We start from the raw sequence: 15,657 nt of genomic DNA on the forward strand, positions 1-15,657 counted from the left end.
ATCTTCACTTAAACTTGATTTAAATGATCTCTGTTTAATCATACAGATGACACCCTGCTCTTTAATTTTACTTATTAGGTTTTAGATCAGATTAAAATGTAGATCATAAAGCAGCTTTGAGACTAGAAATTATGAAGAGCACACAGATAATCTATGGTTGACATGACCTCAACATCTTATAGAGAAATATTTAATATGTGGATTAAAAAATATATTTAACCATTTTCACTGCACATTACACTTGATGTGTCTGTTTACATTTTTATTTTGGTCTGTTTTACAAATATTACAAAATCTTAATTTTTTAATGTGCATTTATTAAACTCACAGAGTCAAAGAACATGTTTTCTTGGTACATTTTTATTCTTTTAAGAGTTTGAAATATCAGCTTTACAACAGACACAAAAGGATGAAACTAGAGTAGATTGTTGCTATGATTGTTGTCATTATGAGATGGAAATATGACTATTTAATGAGTTTATTTTTTAAATCTGCAAACACAAAGAAACAAAGAGACAGAAGAAAATCAACATCAAAGACTCAGTGATTGACATCAGGACTGGGAACACTGGTCTCTCCTCAGTATCTCTGAGATCGGAGTGTGGGAGCCCTGGGTGGCCTCACAGGTCACAGAGCCCACCTTCCCCCACTGGTCTGCAGTGAGCGTCAGGGTGCTGCTCCAGCTGTAGAGGCCGTCATTCTGCAGCACTCCAGGAGTCCTGCTCTCCTCCCCTCTGATGCTGCTGCTGCCACTGCTGTCGCTCGTCTTCCAGGACAGACTCCAGTCTGAGGGGAAGCCCTTGTTGGCCACACACATGAGCGTGGCCTTCCCCTGCTCCAGCTCCTTGTTGGAGGGACCCAGCACCTTCAGGGCGGGGCGGGTATCACCTAGGAAACACCAATCAGTTTAGAGGACACGAACCACAATTTGAATTTCTCCGTTAAGAAGTTTCTGTCAGGTGTTTTTTCTGCTCCACCAGTCATTCACTCACACATTGTTTCACTTCCCTTTAAGAAACCTCTCATGCATATCAGCACAGAGAGAATCATTACACAGTTTGAGCTGAAATATGTTCAAACTACACTGGAAATAAAAGAAGCAGATGTGGAAACATTTACAGCAGAAGTTTGGCTTTAAAATGATTAGAAGTCTAAATCATGGACGACTGAAGACATTAGTGGACACAAGCACAGAGCAGCTACTCATTCATATAGATTTGAAATGTTATTGAACAGCTCACATGATTTCAAACTAAATCTGAAACATCTGACACGATAAAAACATCAGAAAGCAAACTTTAACTCATCCAAACAGCAGCTGATGTGGTGGAAATTTACAAACTAATCATAAGATGATGAAGTTTACTCTTGTCTACATTTTACTGTGACAGAAATGTAGATTAAACAAGAGAAACTCGCAGAGCTCATCTGAATTAGTCCAGTAAAAAGGACAAACATCAAAAACTAAATTATTTTAAATAAAAAAAATACTTTTGTCTCATCTAAGCAGTCTAACAAATAATTATTAAATAAAATGATACAATATTTAATAATAAACACAGTTTAATTAACTTACTTCCAACATCCAGTCTGGTTCCTCCACCAAAAGTCCACCACAGTGATACAAACTCATTGAGGCGCCGTACAAAAACCTCTGACTGTAGAGAGACACGGCTCTCTGACTCTGTCAGACTGAACTAAACCTACAAGCCCTCAAAATACAACTTTATCATCAGAACTACAAATAATAATTAATACTATGAAACATCCCAGATTTTCATTGGAAATTGTCCCGAGTGTCTGAATATTCATTTCCAAAGCTGACTTTGTTTCTTAGGACAAAATTTATGAATAAAATAATTAATCAGTTACACAAAAAGTTTCCTAGCCTTTCATATTAAATGAAATTAAAGAAAAGAAAATTAAATTAAAGAGAAAAAGGACATAGAAGTAACTTTGTTTTTGACTTACTTCCAACATCCAGTCTGGTTCCTCCACCGAACGTGTACCACAGTGATACAAACTCATTGAGGCGCCGTACAAAAACCTCTGACTGTAGAGAGACACGGCTCTCTGACTCTGAGACAAACAAACTCAACAAAATCATTCACTGTTTGTATCATTTAATAATATTATAATAGTGTAATTAAAGCAAATAAAGCCCATTACAACAATATTTAAAGAATCTGATTTCAAAATGTAGATTTTACAGCTTTCACATGTGAAAACATCTCTTGAAACCTGGCACTTATTTTTTCACAACTCTAAACACTGAAACTAATTCTCAGCCTAAAATGCTTCAAAAACACTTCAGATTCATGTCGTTATGTTTTGAATTTCACAAAAATATTAAGTTCTGGAAAGTGTACCAGCATTTTCTTCTATAATTTTTTTAATTTCTGAATGAACATGTCCATTGTTAAGACGCTGCCTACACATACAGGGTTTTTTTTTAATGAGTTTTTATTTCTATTTTGGAATTCTGTCTACAAATAATGGTGTTTTAGGAAGCTTTGAAAATTCCTTCCAGGTAGAGAAGACGGTGCTCTGTGCTGTTCTCACTGTGAAGGCTTCTAACTGGTAAACATTACCATTCAATTCGGGTTTTATCACCATGTGTTGCTTTGGTTCACTTTTGACATGTTTCACACACACACACACACGTTTTCAAACGACTTCACTGACATTTATTCGTGAACACTTAAATGAACTTCAGTAAATGTTTCTCCATCACTGCTTTTCTCAGTTGCTTTGGTGAAAGTCTTACATCAGGAACGTCATTCTCACCACTCTTAATGCAGCTCTCCAAATATGTAAGGCCTTTTTCACCACACAGACTCATCTATGCAAAAGACACTTCATAAAACACTTTCACCGTCGTTTTAAGACATCAAAACAGGTTTTTTTGTTTTGTTATTTTTCTCAAAACCTCACCTACTTTGGAAAGAGTACTGCAAAAAATGTAGGCCTAATGTCACAAGGGGCCAAAGGCCTGTACGAAACTGGACTCAAGTGCTGGACCACATGTGGAGACGGTTGAGTTTGCTTCACACAAATCTTTATTTGGCACAAAAACACAGAGTTATACTTGACGTGGGATTCCTGACAAGAAAACGTAGCGTGGTGGCCTAAGGTGGCGTGGTGATCAAGAGGGAGAGAGGAAAAGGGGGTTAGTGGGTTCTCAGACTTCTCCAGGTGTGGTTGAATTTTAAAGAGGAGTATGGCTTATGTTGCAGGTGGAGTTGGTGGTACTTTGAGGGGAGTAGGTGAAGGTCCAGCTGAGCTGAATAGATTTAAGATGGGCTGACCTGAGCTCCAAGGGATCCTGTGAGAAGCAGTGGGAAGAGGGCAGCAGGTGTGATATTGAAATCCTTCCCAGGAGACGGAGCATGAAACTGCAGTGAGTATGGCCGAGTGCATAGACTTGGGCAAGGAGCATGAAGCATGGTAGCCTGTTAGCACCGAGGGTAAGTTGGCAAACTAGCAGTGAAGAGACGGCAACGCTGGTCTTGAATATCCTGAGTAGGTTGCTCCAGATTGGCTCCATGTGAGGAGATGACGGCTCTGCCCAGGGGCAGACACAGGAGAACATGGTGGAAATTTACCAGCAGCTCACCCGGACTGTGACAGCTAATGAGAAGTTTAAAACTGTTTTCAGAAACAAAAATCAAGTCTGATGTTTTTTTGTATTTTTTTAACCTTACAAAACTGATGAAATGGAGAAAAGCAAAATAATACTCATTAAACTATATGTGTGTTCTGCTCACATCATCGACACATTCTCAGCCTGGCTGGGGGGCTTCTTTGCCTCCCTCCTGCTGTGTGCCCAGCCTGGAGGCTGCGGTCTGTGACCGGCTCCCGGTGCAGACGGCTCCTGTGATAGTGTTTCCTCACCTGGCTCATGTGTGCCCAGCCCAATTTTAATCTTTAAGTGTGTGTGTGTGTGTGTGTGTGTGTGTGTGGGGGGGGGTGTATGTATGTGACCATGATCGTTTATGTTAATGAGAGTGTGGGGAGTGAGTTGGGGGGCGGGGTGTGCTGCTTTTAACCATGTAAAGCACTTTGTGCTACATTTCTGTATGAAAAGTGTTTTATGAATAAAGATTGATTCATTGATTGATTGATTGATTGATTGATTGATTGATTGATTGACTGATTGTTTACTGCAGTGCCATGATCTTCCTCATGCTGTGTGTGTTTTGTTAGATTCTTCCCAGTTTAGGTTTTGTGGAGTTTTCTGTTCAGCAATAAAAGCTGCCATTTTGAGTTCAGTCCTGTTTCCAGTGAGTTTGAGTTTGGGTCCAATTGGGTCCAATGCCTGGACACAGCCCGATCACGACAGTTGTGAGCTGTGAGTTGTGGATCAATGAAGAAACAACGGCAGTGTGTATGTGTGTATAAAACAATGAGAAAGGCTAATTTGATTGGGGAAAAGCATCACTGATTTGAGAACTGCAGCAAAGCGACTGAGAGAAACTGTAATATATGTTGGAGGTGGATGGTACTGGAGGAAATCATGTTGTATCATGATGTTTGAACCATATTTAATTTTGGATCACAGCCATCTGAATGGTGTCCTACAGCAATATTTTAAAATTGACATTGAAGTTATTTTAAAAATAATCAATTAGTAGTTCTTCAAACGCATCAGGATCTGCGTGGCGTACAGAATGTTGTAAAAACATGTAGTGAAGTCCAGACCTTTACTTTTTCACATTGTGCCTCTAAACTTGGTCAGATGATTTCCATAGAGAGGCACTTTGCATCAGCAGCACCATGCTCCAGTGCTCTGGGAGAGTTTATAGTCCTGAGAGTTGAACACTGGATGACTGACAGCTGTCCTTCATCACAACAGAAGCCACAGAAATCCTCCTCATCAAAAACATGACTTTGATCTGCGTCCTCATCTGGACTCTCCTCTGCTGCTGCTTCACAGGTAAAGTCCAGAGAATCAAACTCCTCTCCTCTATCAACATCTGTCCCTCTGAAATGAAGCCCACAAAACCATGAAGCTGCTTTATGTTTTTGTCTCTGTGTCCTCAGAGTCCAGAGGACAGATCACAGTGACTCAGCCTGGAGCAGTGAGCTCTGCTGTGGGAGGATCTGTGAGCATCAAGTGTACGACCAGTCAGAATGTTTATAGCTCCAACCGTTTAGCCTGGTACCAACAGAAGGATGGAGGAGTTCCTAAACGTCTCATTAAGTATGCTAGCACTCGAGAATCAGGGATTCCAGCTCGTTTTACAGGCAGTGGATCAAACTCTGACTTCACTCTGACCATCAGTGGAGTCCAGGCTGAAGATGCAGCAGTTTATTACTGTCAGAGTTTTCACTCTACTAGTCAGTATGTGTTCACACAGTGAAAAACAGTCGTACAAAAACCTCCCTCAGTCAGACTGAACAGAAACTGAAGTGACTGCTGCAGCTGGAAGATACTGCAGAGACTGATACAGTTCACTGAGGACACACACACACACACACACACACACACACACACACACACACACGTGCACACACACACGTGCACACATTTGATTTCAATCTAAAAATAGTTTCTTTCTCGTTTTCCTTTACATTTAACTAAAAATAAGTCAGATGTTCCAAAGTCGAACAGTTATTGAAAAAACGCTTCATCATGACCTTTGACCTCAGTTTCATACTACAGCCGCCGTAATATAATCTATGATTTGTTAAATTTGAACAATTATCAGTAAAATAAGACCTTCCTGTTAACATATACAAAATACAATCATTAAATATCATACAGCTCGACATAAAAACACATTTTACTTTAAATAATCTAAACATAAATTTGCGGCTCAAAAACAGAAGTCATGAGTTGCTTTCATGATTAAATCACATGTGACCATAACTACACATACATAACATCCAAATCATATGCAGTGACATGTTTGTCACATGTATACAACCCTTACTCTGAGATTCAAAGTTCATCCTGCACTTTAGACTTTCAGATGAAACAATCTCACCTCGAGTTACAGTCAGTACCTGTTGAGGAGCTTTCAGTGACAACACACGATCAGATAGAAGCGTCCATTTATTATTGACATGTATGTGCTAAAAATAGCTTTTGTCCAGATTCACTGAGAAGTTTGTATCCCAATCTTTAAACACATGAAGGATCAAGCGCTAACACTTCTAATTTTAGCAGCCACACCACCACATGTAAACTGCTGCGTCCATCTGGATTTTGACGTGACCGACACAATGCATTATGGGACTGTTGTTCACGCAAATCTGAGTTTATAATGGAAAAAGGAGCCAGAGGTTGGTTTGGTGTTTTAAAGTTAAAATTTGGAGATTAGCTGCTCTGCTGCAAAATGATGCAGTCGCTCATCTGACCGAACAGAAGCATTTTATGTAGGGTGACCAACCGTCCTCTTTTCACGTTCTGTCCGGGGCGTCCGAGGGGATTTTCGAGATTGATGAATATGTCCGGGTTTTCCTGTAGTCCGACAGAGGACCCATGTGTGAGACGTCATCCCCGAACTGCTGTTTTGTGAGGGCTTGTTCTGCGCTCACAGACGGGACTGACAGCACGCAGCAACGCGTCTAATGATGTTTAAAAGATCCCAAAGCGCATACCGAGCATTTACCCGGTTAGCCGATGGCCCTTCGTTCTCACACTGCAGGCCTACTTGTTGTTCCTAGAGTATTTAAAAGTAGAATGGGAGGCAGAGCCTTCAGTTTTCAGGCCCCTCTTCTGTGGAACCAGCTTCCAGTTTGGATTCAGGAGACAGACACTATCTCTACTTTCAAGATTAGGCTTCAAACTTTCCTTTTTCCTTAAGCATATAGTTAGTGCTGGACCAGCTGACCCTTAGTTATGCTGCAATAGACGTAGGCTGCCAGGGATTCCCATGATGCATTGAGGTTTTCCTTTCCAGTCACCTTTCTCACTCAGTATGTGTTAATAGACCTCTCTGCATTGAATCATATCTGTTATTAATCTCTGTCTCTCTTCCACAGCATGTCTTTCATCCTGTTTTCCCTCTCTCACCCGAACCGGTCGCAGCAGATGGCCTGAGGGTTCAGCTTTTTTTTTGTGTGTATATGGTGTTACGGATTCAAATATTGGGGATGGAGACAAGAGAAAAAACCACAATAACAACACTGGTCCGGCCGGGTTAAGTCAAACGATGATTTTAATGAACACACGCGTGGGAGATGGACACTGATGCAGACAGCCTCGGATCTCAAAATGGTGGAGCATTGCTCAAACTCTTATAGCCTCTGGTGCCTCCACCTTATCATAAAAAGCCTAAACATTCACATGCTTTCTCTCACACAGCGCCTAAGCTACGACCTTGGCTCCCCGTCTATCTGCTCCTGCTGAGATGGGGCAGAAAACTCCAGTATATTCTGTTCTCTTCTAATCAGACAAATAAGGCGATGACTTTCTGCAAACAGTATTTCTCATAACTCAGCAGTATAATGCATCATAAAACAATATCATTCATCCACAATAAATCAGCAGTCTAATGTAATGCAAATCAGTTTAACTAATGCAATAGTTATCGGCTTCTTCTAATTCAGGAGAATAATGCCAGCTAAAACTACATAATAATTCCCAATCTTTAATTAGGGGTCTAACATGGCATAAAATAATATTATAATCTAACAATTCCCCCTGATGAGGTCATTAGAATAATGACCTCACCAACACCCTTCAATTCAGTGTGGCCGGGTTCATCTCTTCTCACTCCTGAGGTCCTTTGTCCCCCTGATGGGCGAACCATATGTGAGATGACCTCTGTGTTTGCGCAGTTCAGATGTAAGAAAAACTATTATTACAACAATAGCAGGTACAGATGACACTCCCCAGTTCTCCCACAGCTTTATTTTGGTGCTACCTTATACCCTTCAGACGTACTCAGACTAGAACCTCTGTCCAAGGAGCTTTTAGCCTTTTATTTTATTGCTGCAGCTACCAGTGTCGTCCAGTTGGGTGATCCTCTGCTCTTCATTCTTCAACCTTAGGGGTTAGACAACCCTTCAGTCGTGGCACAGATCAGGGGATTATTCTGCCCCGATTTCAAACAACGATCTGTGTATCCTCCAGAAAAAGGAACAGGAAGGTGTCCCCCTTTTTGCCCAAGAGCCTCTCGAACCTCGTTGGTCTGGTGTTCCTGGATTTCCGCCAACCCCTTCATGGTTATTGCTGTGTTTATGGGATCCATCCTTTTGTGGTGACTAGCTGGAGCCCAAACGCCATGACCCTTGGACCCAGTTGATGTCTCGGCAGTCACTGTGTCTGTCTCTGCTGCGGAGGATCCTCGCATATCTGTGACCTCGTCTGGTGTCTGTTCCTTTCTCTGTAAGAGACAGAAAACCAAAACACCTCTCTTCCTAACCCTAATAATCGGGCGACCGTGGCTCAGGGGGTTGGGAAGCGTATCTGTAACCGGAAGGTTGCCGGTTCGATCCCCGGGCTCTCTGTCCTGGTCGTTGTGTCCTTGGGCAAGACACTTTACTCTACCGCCTACTGGTGTTGGCCAGAGGGGCCGATGGCGCGATATGGCAGCCTCGCCTCTGTCAGTCTGCCCCAGGGCAGCTGTGGCTACAACTGTAGCTGCCTCCACCAGTGTGTGAATGTGAGAGTGAATGAATAGTGGCATTGTAAAGCGCTTTGGGTGCCTTGAAAAGCGCTATATAAATCCAATCCATTATTATTATTATTATAATCTAATGTTGTTATCTACTGACCTTCTAGTGATTCAGAATTGGTTTAAAAACATTCAGAATGTCCCAGGGACTTATTCTAATCATATCCTATGTGTGTGTAAGCGTGTTTGCATTTAGCCCTCTGCACTCAAAGTCAATACCTACAATATATCAGTCCGGACCATCACGCCGAACGAAGCTCATGACCTTCAAAAGACCAAGTGCCAACTCATTATAAGCACATTTGCAAGGTGTGTCTGAAAATTATTGAAACCACTCTTTTTAACAAAAGACAAACAAATTAACAAATCTTCTAAACGCTATTCAGTTCATTTCAATGATTAATGCTTAAACATGGACGTGATGATCTATGCTTCTCACTGATTCTCTACAAAGGACCAGAAACTTCTCGGACCGCTATTAGCTTAAGCTTTACCATACCTAAGGTATTAAAGACACAAATAAAGTTATAAAAAGTTATGTTAAAACTCAACTTCCCCCCCCTTTTTTGACACATCCCAATGTGTCAAATCAACGGAGCTAGAACATTCAAAAAAGAAAAGGTTAGGCAGCTACAAGGTTTCCCAGATTGTTATGGTGATCTGCGTGTAATGTTCTGACTCAGGTATTTAATATTTTAATAAATGTCGTTTAATTAACTGCCACTACTTAAACTTAGCAAAAGGCATAATTGAAGAAAAGATCACAAACAATAACATGATATCAGTGTTTTGTAAGCGCTTGCAGCCTTCTATGCTCGAAGCCTTTCCCCTCAATAGATCAGTCAGACATTCACGCTGACTGTAGCTTTTAACCCTTATTAACTTGAGCACAACTCTACAATGAGCAACAAATCGCGATATGTATAAAAATGATCATGGTTACACCTGCAATGAAAAATTATATCATTATCCTAACACCTGTAAATAGAAGATTCATCAGAGGTTATAACAATCACAGGAACACAAATGTTAGTATAAGGTCAAAAGCTTCAATAAATGATCATCGATGCAATGCTTGTTACATGATTCTCATACAATAATACTGCTGATATTAAAATAACAGTAAAACACCCCCTTTTATCCCGTTTCACTTGACCCATAAACGTGTATAGATGCCTCTTTTAAATTTTATTTCCCCCTGATTTCTCCCTCACTGACCACAGCAGGGGGATCTTAGTTTTGAATCAGCCATGAATCCAGCTCACCTGATTCATCAGTGAGCTCCACCATCACTGGCGTCTGACAGGGTGGCGCTGCATACTCTTCCTTTAATGTCACTATTTTCAACCTGTTAATTAGAGTGCTTAAACCTGAAGTCGACTACGTCCACAACAAGTCAATACAGCTGTAAATGTGGCCAATTATCAATCTATTACCAATCAATAACAACAGATAACTTCTATTTTATGCATGCGTTCAATCAACCACTCACCCAGAGGATCTCCAATCCCAGGAAATTCCTTCTCCTCATTTAATGAGTCTGTCCTCCTTCCATGCCCCGGTAACTGGTCCATCCAGAGCCATATGATCTCAAAATATACATACAACAAGCCAAACCACACCTTGGTCACACCAACCCTTTTCCGCCCCGAAGATGTCCAACGCCATCTTAGTCTGGACTGCCAAAGGTGACTTTAACGCTGACTGTTCTGACAATCCATTTTATAACGTTTCCTGGTCAGATTTGCCAATCTCTGCACCAGGGTTTTAATCGTTTTGCCATTTTCATTAGTTGTTATTTTTATTTAGTTTCGACTCCAGATTTTCAATTTTTACCAGTTGTAATTAGTTTTTACCAATTCTTTGCTAGTTTAGTCTAGTTTTTATTCTCTGAAAATCCTTAGTTTCAGTTTAGTTTTAGTTGTGTTTTGCAAAAATTAAGTGTAACAAAATCTCAGTTCCATCATATCAATCATGCTCTTCTGGTTATCCTTGGGTGTTGAGACTAATAACTATTAACTCTTGCCGCACAGAGTGTTCCTAATTTTGGTTGAAGTGAATTGATAACCTTTTTGAAGGCGATTGATTCACACATTTATTTAGATGTCCCAGTCCTGTTGTCTCGGGATACATCACGCTGCCTTATCTGGGGTTAGCTGTTTTCTGGGGATGCGGGTTGAGTGGGGGAGCTCCTCAAGGAGGGGGAGTGTGCTCCCCCTGATGAGGTCTTCTAGGTAAGCTAGGTTAACCTTCTTGTGTGAGCTTTTCAAGTGCACTTCGAGGTTTGTGGGATTTTTAGTTTTATACATGTCCCTCATAACCCCCTAATCACCCAATATTTCATTTTTGCACACTGTAGTACACATTTAGTTTTTGCTTGTAGCTCTCATACTCTACTTGCCACTCCTCTAAGTCCTGATGTTTCTTAGAGAGGACAACAGTATCTTTAAAATTATATCACATGTGTGGGGGTGTGGCCTTGCCAATTGTTTTTCTTTTTTTTTTAACTCAGGTTTTGATTAATTTTTAAAAATAAACATCTAGTAAATAATTCGAGGGGTCTTTAAGGATTAAGCTTATTTAGTTTCACGGAGAACATGACTAATTTATTAATGTGTGCTCTACACATTGGGACTTTGTACTTATATTTATTTCACTTTTTCCTAATAGACAACTCTTTGACAAAGGCAGAGAGAATTCATAATTCAGGGGGAATTCATAGCAGAATAATTGAGCGAGATTCAAACATAGATTCTTCTGAGGATGCGAGTCATGTGAGCCAGATACGAGAGGGTCACAACCCAATAAGAACCACACAAAGATTATCGAGATGCAGTGGCAGATGTAATAGAGAAAAACACAGGGCCACCTGAAAACTGTCGTCCTATCTGGTCCAAAACCAACATGTAGGAGAATCTGGAATTTTTGATTTTGAGTTAAAAATAAAATATGGGTAAAATGCAGAAATGTTTTCCAGTAAAGTAAAAATAAGAGTCGCAATTATAGCTGAATCCATGACACCTAATTGTTTCTACAAGATCACGTTGTTGCTAAAAGTTATCAGTGATCTCAATGTGCGAACAGAACTCCCAGTATCTGGAGTTCAAGCTCCTCTTGGCTGAGAAACCAGGGACAAACATGTGAACAAGACCTGAATAATACCAATAATGAAAAGTTCTCTCCGAAAATCAAGAAAAGGAAGCCCCAATCAGATAAGAGTGTAGCAAAATATGGTTCACTCCACTTGCCTGACATGGTTAACAGTCCAAGGCATTTCAGTTGTAGAATGGTTGGGTGCAACAGTAAAACATATGTGAGATGTGGGAAGTGCCAAATGTTCCTTTGTGTCTCCAAATAAAAATCACAGTACTTCCTCAGATATCATAAATGAATTGGCTTTTGTGAAATAGAAAGCCCAGTGCAATCACTTGTTCCTGAACCAATGGCTTACAGCTAGTGAAGTGTCAGTGACTTCTAAGTTGATCCCTGATCTACATTTTTATGATAATGTTATATAAATAAGTTTTAATATCCTGCTTACAAAAATTTCAGAGGAACATGTAATCTTCTTAAATAGCTCTTGAATGTTGTTAGTTTCACATTCGTGATCAATGAACTCCCCTTGTGCACTGTAGTGCACATGTTGTAAAATTTAAATAAAATTAATTAAAAACAATTTTGTTTTTGTAATGTGTTTATTTTACCGTCCCAACACTCTTGATTTATCTTAAAAAGAAAAAAGAAAAAGAAAAAATGAAAATACTTATCAATGCAACTAAACACATTTTGCTATAAATCTAGTTAATTTTAGTTAGTTTTGTGAACATTCATTACAGTTTTGGTTAGTTTTCCTTTTTGTCTTGATTTTATTTCCGTTAACGCAAATTTTCAACTTCTAATTTTCGTTATTTCATTTGTTGTCTTTGATAATAATAACCTTGCTCTGCACCCTGGAATAAACATAATCAACTTGATCAACATTTTGCTGCGTGTCAATTCACCATCTTATCGATTCAAGTGCTCCATCCTTACGTGGTTTGTGACATTATGTTTATCTAAATCTCCACTTCGTCTCTAAATGTTTGAAGAATTTTTCAAGTTCGGGGTCAAATTTTGAGAATTTGACCATAAGTGAAAGTTATGGCGTTATCACCCCCTTTGGGGATTACCTTTTTCCAGTTTTGATGATATTCCTCCCCATTCTCTATTTTTTGCAAGTACCCCTCTTCGGTGGCGAGAAACTGTTGGTGTGGTCAAGCGGGTCCTGTAAAAACAAAAGCTCAGGACAGAACAGTCACCAATCATGTACTTCATTCAAAATTAACATATATTGAACTTCATATTGATCCTCTGAGTGTAATGGTACATTTTAATTTGCACTTCTCAAAACTAAAAACAATATTTTCTTTATTTTACTCTTGTTCTTGTGCAGCACCACCCCGCAGCACATGCCCCTGTTATTCTATCTTACTTTTAAATTGTTGACTACTTCAAGAAAGCGCCCAAAAGACGGGGACCAGTGTTTATCATTACATATCTCCATTTTGAGTGTGGCTGTCTATCATTCCCCTGTTATTCATAGACCTCGGTGGAGGGTTTTTTTTTTTTTGTTTTTTTTTTTACCTCTATAAAAATTAATTGACTCTTTACAGTGACCCACTATGGTTAATAATAACAACATGTTCAGTCATGAGTGGAATCCAACCTTTTCTTCACTTTAGCATTTAACATTCCCAACCATATAATATGATACATTAATCGAAACACAGTTATTAAACACAATTTTCTTAATGCAAACATCAGTAACTCAAAATTAGCAACCAAAGGGTTAAGTCTGCAGTTCACGCTTCTGTGAAGCTACAGCCTCCCCCTTTGGTCTCTGTCATTCTTCTGATCTTGCAAACAAAACAAAGCAAGACAAAACATTCACCCTTCTTTTACAGGCTGGGTGAATTGTCTGTGGACATTCAATAATCCTAAAGTCGGCACCGTTTTTGTCTCAGTATCAAGTCAGTTAAAACTTTTAGTCGTCAGTCCGTGACAGTCCAGTCACATGCATACATCCACACACATTCATACCAGATATTGCTGATAATGGAGTCTCACGCGCAACCTATTCGAGCCTCCCTCACCAGCAAGATGACGTCATCATTTTAAAGGAAACAATTCCTTTTTTTAGGACTGGATTGACTCGCTGCAATCCTTTTAGGCTCAGGACTTCTCATCCGATCAGTGTCCCATATAAGTGAATTTCTCCCAAGCTCATTATAATCATGGAGAAAAAATACTTTGCGACTGTTTTCAATAAGAATATTTTATAGCGCTTTAAAGTTCAATCTCTCAGGCCTGGATTAAAGAGCTGATTTGTTAAATCAGGAACTCACAAAATACCAAAATATCACCACCGGTGGATCACACCTCTCTGATGTTCTTATCTCAGTGCACTGTAACAAAAGCACAAACAAACGTAACCAATAAAACACTCATATAATAACAGATACTGGGGCCCATTGCAAACATGTCCAAAGATCAAACCCTCTTTCTCTCTCTTAGAGAAAGAGAACAATCCAAACCTCACTGATAGAATCAACCTAGTGTCAAACAAAACCCAAAAATCAACCAAAACTTCACACACTATATTGTGTAGGCATACAGGCACTGTAACTCCTTTTTGCACTGACAAAAACATGTTTGATTAACTTAATTCAATAGTGGACACTGGTTGCACACAAATGTTTTGCTTTGGCAGAAACTTAAACAACTGAGTCAAATCAACACAACCTTTTCATATTCTCTCCGAAATAAAACTCACATCATTCACTCATGATTTTCGCTCTGTACCACTGCTCCTTATCAGGCTGTGTGAAGCACAATAAACAATTCAGTGGAGGCCTTGAGCCATACACAGACATCACGCACAGACATTGTTTTCACAACCAAACTAGTTTAGACCCTGTCTCCTAAATCTACACAAATGCCCTCTGTGTGGCATGAAATGCATTTAACCAATAAACAATCAATGGCTTCTTATTGTTGTAACCGACTCCGTATTTGGATGTTTGTGTGCAGCATTTGTTAGTAAAGCATTCTTCATTGCATCAGCGTGTGTGTGTATCACTTCTCAGTGAATTGAATCAGCATTTCGATTTTTTTGCACGTGTGTGTGTCATTTCTCACTCAGTCAACGAATGTATAGGTTCATATGTGTGTTTCTCTTCATTCTGAGTCAATGCATGTAGATGTGTGTGTTTGTGTGGGTGTTTGTGTTCATCACTTTCCTGTTCTGGTGTTCTGGGTAAACCACGGCCTGAAGCGTGCCCTGGGTCCTGCCCTCCTCCTTTTCAGTCCGTTTGCATCCGTTGGTGCTGCTGCTCAAAGTTCTGTCCATACTGGTTCTGGCCCCAGTTGAGGCAGTCCTTTTCTCCAGTGTCCTGCATCTTCTCCTTGTTCTGCTCCTCCTTAACTTGACCCTTTTGCTTCTGTAGCTCCTTCAGGGCTTGCTCCTGCTGTTGGAGCTTTTTCGTCAGGTTTGGCGGCCTCCTGCTCCTGCAAGCTCCGGCCTGATTTCAAGTCCTGTGTCTGGGACTCCAACCCTGATGGGTTCGATTATCAGCCAGCTCCTCCTGAGCCATGGTCAGTTTCTGCTCTGATGCCTTGAGCTCTTACTGAGGGCAGAAACCTCAGTCTTTTCCGTACAGGTCAGATTGAAGTCCATAGATGTTTCCCTTGCTTTGCTCCACGGCCTTTTACGGCTCTGCTGTTCGGCTCTTCTCAGAGTTCAGCTCCTGGCCGAGCCCCGACACCTGTGCCTTCAGCTTATTTTCTCCTGGTGTTTTGTCCATTCTGAGGTGCCTCCTGACCTCAGTTACTCCTCCTGTCTCTGGCACGCCCTTTTTGCTGCCCGATGATCATTGTTGGTCCATCACTGTCCTGCACAGCTTTGATGCAGAGTGGTTAAGGTCAGCATTGTTTTGCTCGGCCTCACTTTTCATCTGGGCTTAATGGGCGTCTCGTCACAGCTCTGTCAGCT

The 15,657-nt window shown here is 40.4% G+C and overlaps 1 pseudogene; it reads right to left on the reverse strand.

Moving 5' to 3' along the window:
- Nucleotides 1-553: 553 nt before the first annotated feature.
- On the reverse strand, nucleotides 554-10,295 carry LOC146548583 (Ig kappa-b4 chain C region pseudogene; annotated as a pseudogene).
- Nucleotides 10,296-15,657: the final 5,362 nt, after the last annotated feature.

The sequence above is a fragment of the Mchenga conophoros genome, linkage group LG22 (genome assembly GCF_057382185.1).
Source record: "Mchenga conophoros isolate Kocher_MC1m ecotype Shallow Benthic linkage group LG22, M_conophoros_male_GT1.1, whole genome shotgun sequence".
Classification (NCBI taxonomy): domain Eukaryota; kingdom Metazoa; phylum Chordata; class Actinopteri; order Cichliformes; family Cichlidae; genus Mchenga; species Mchenga conophoros.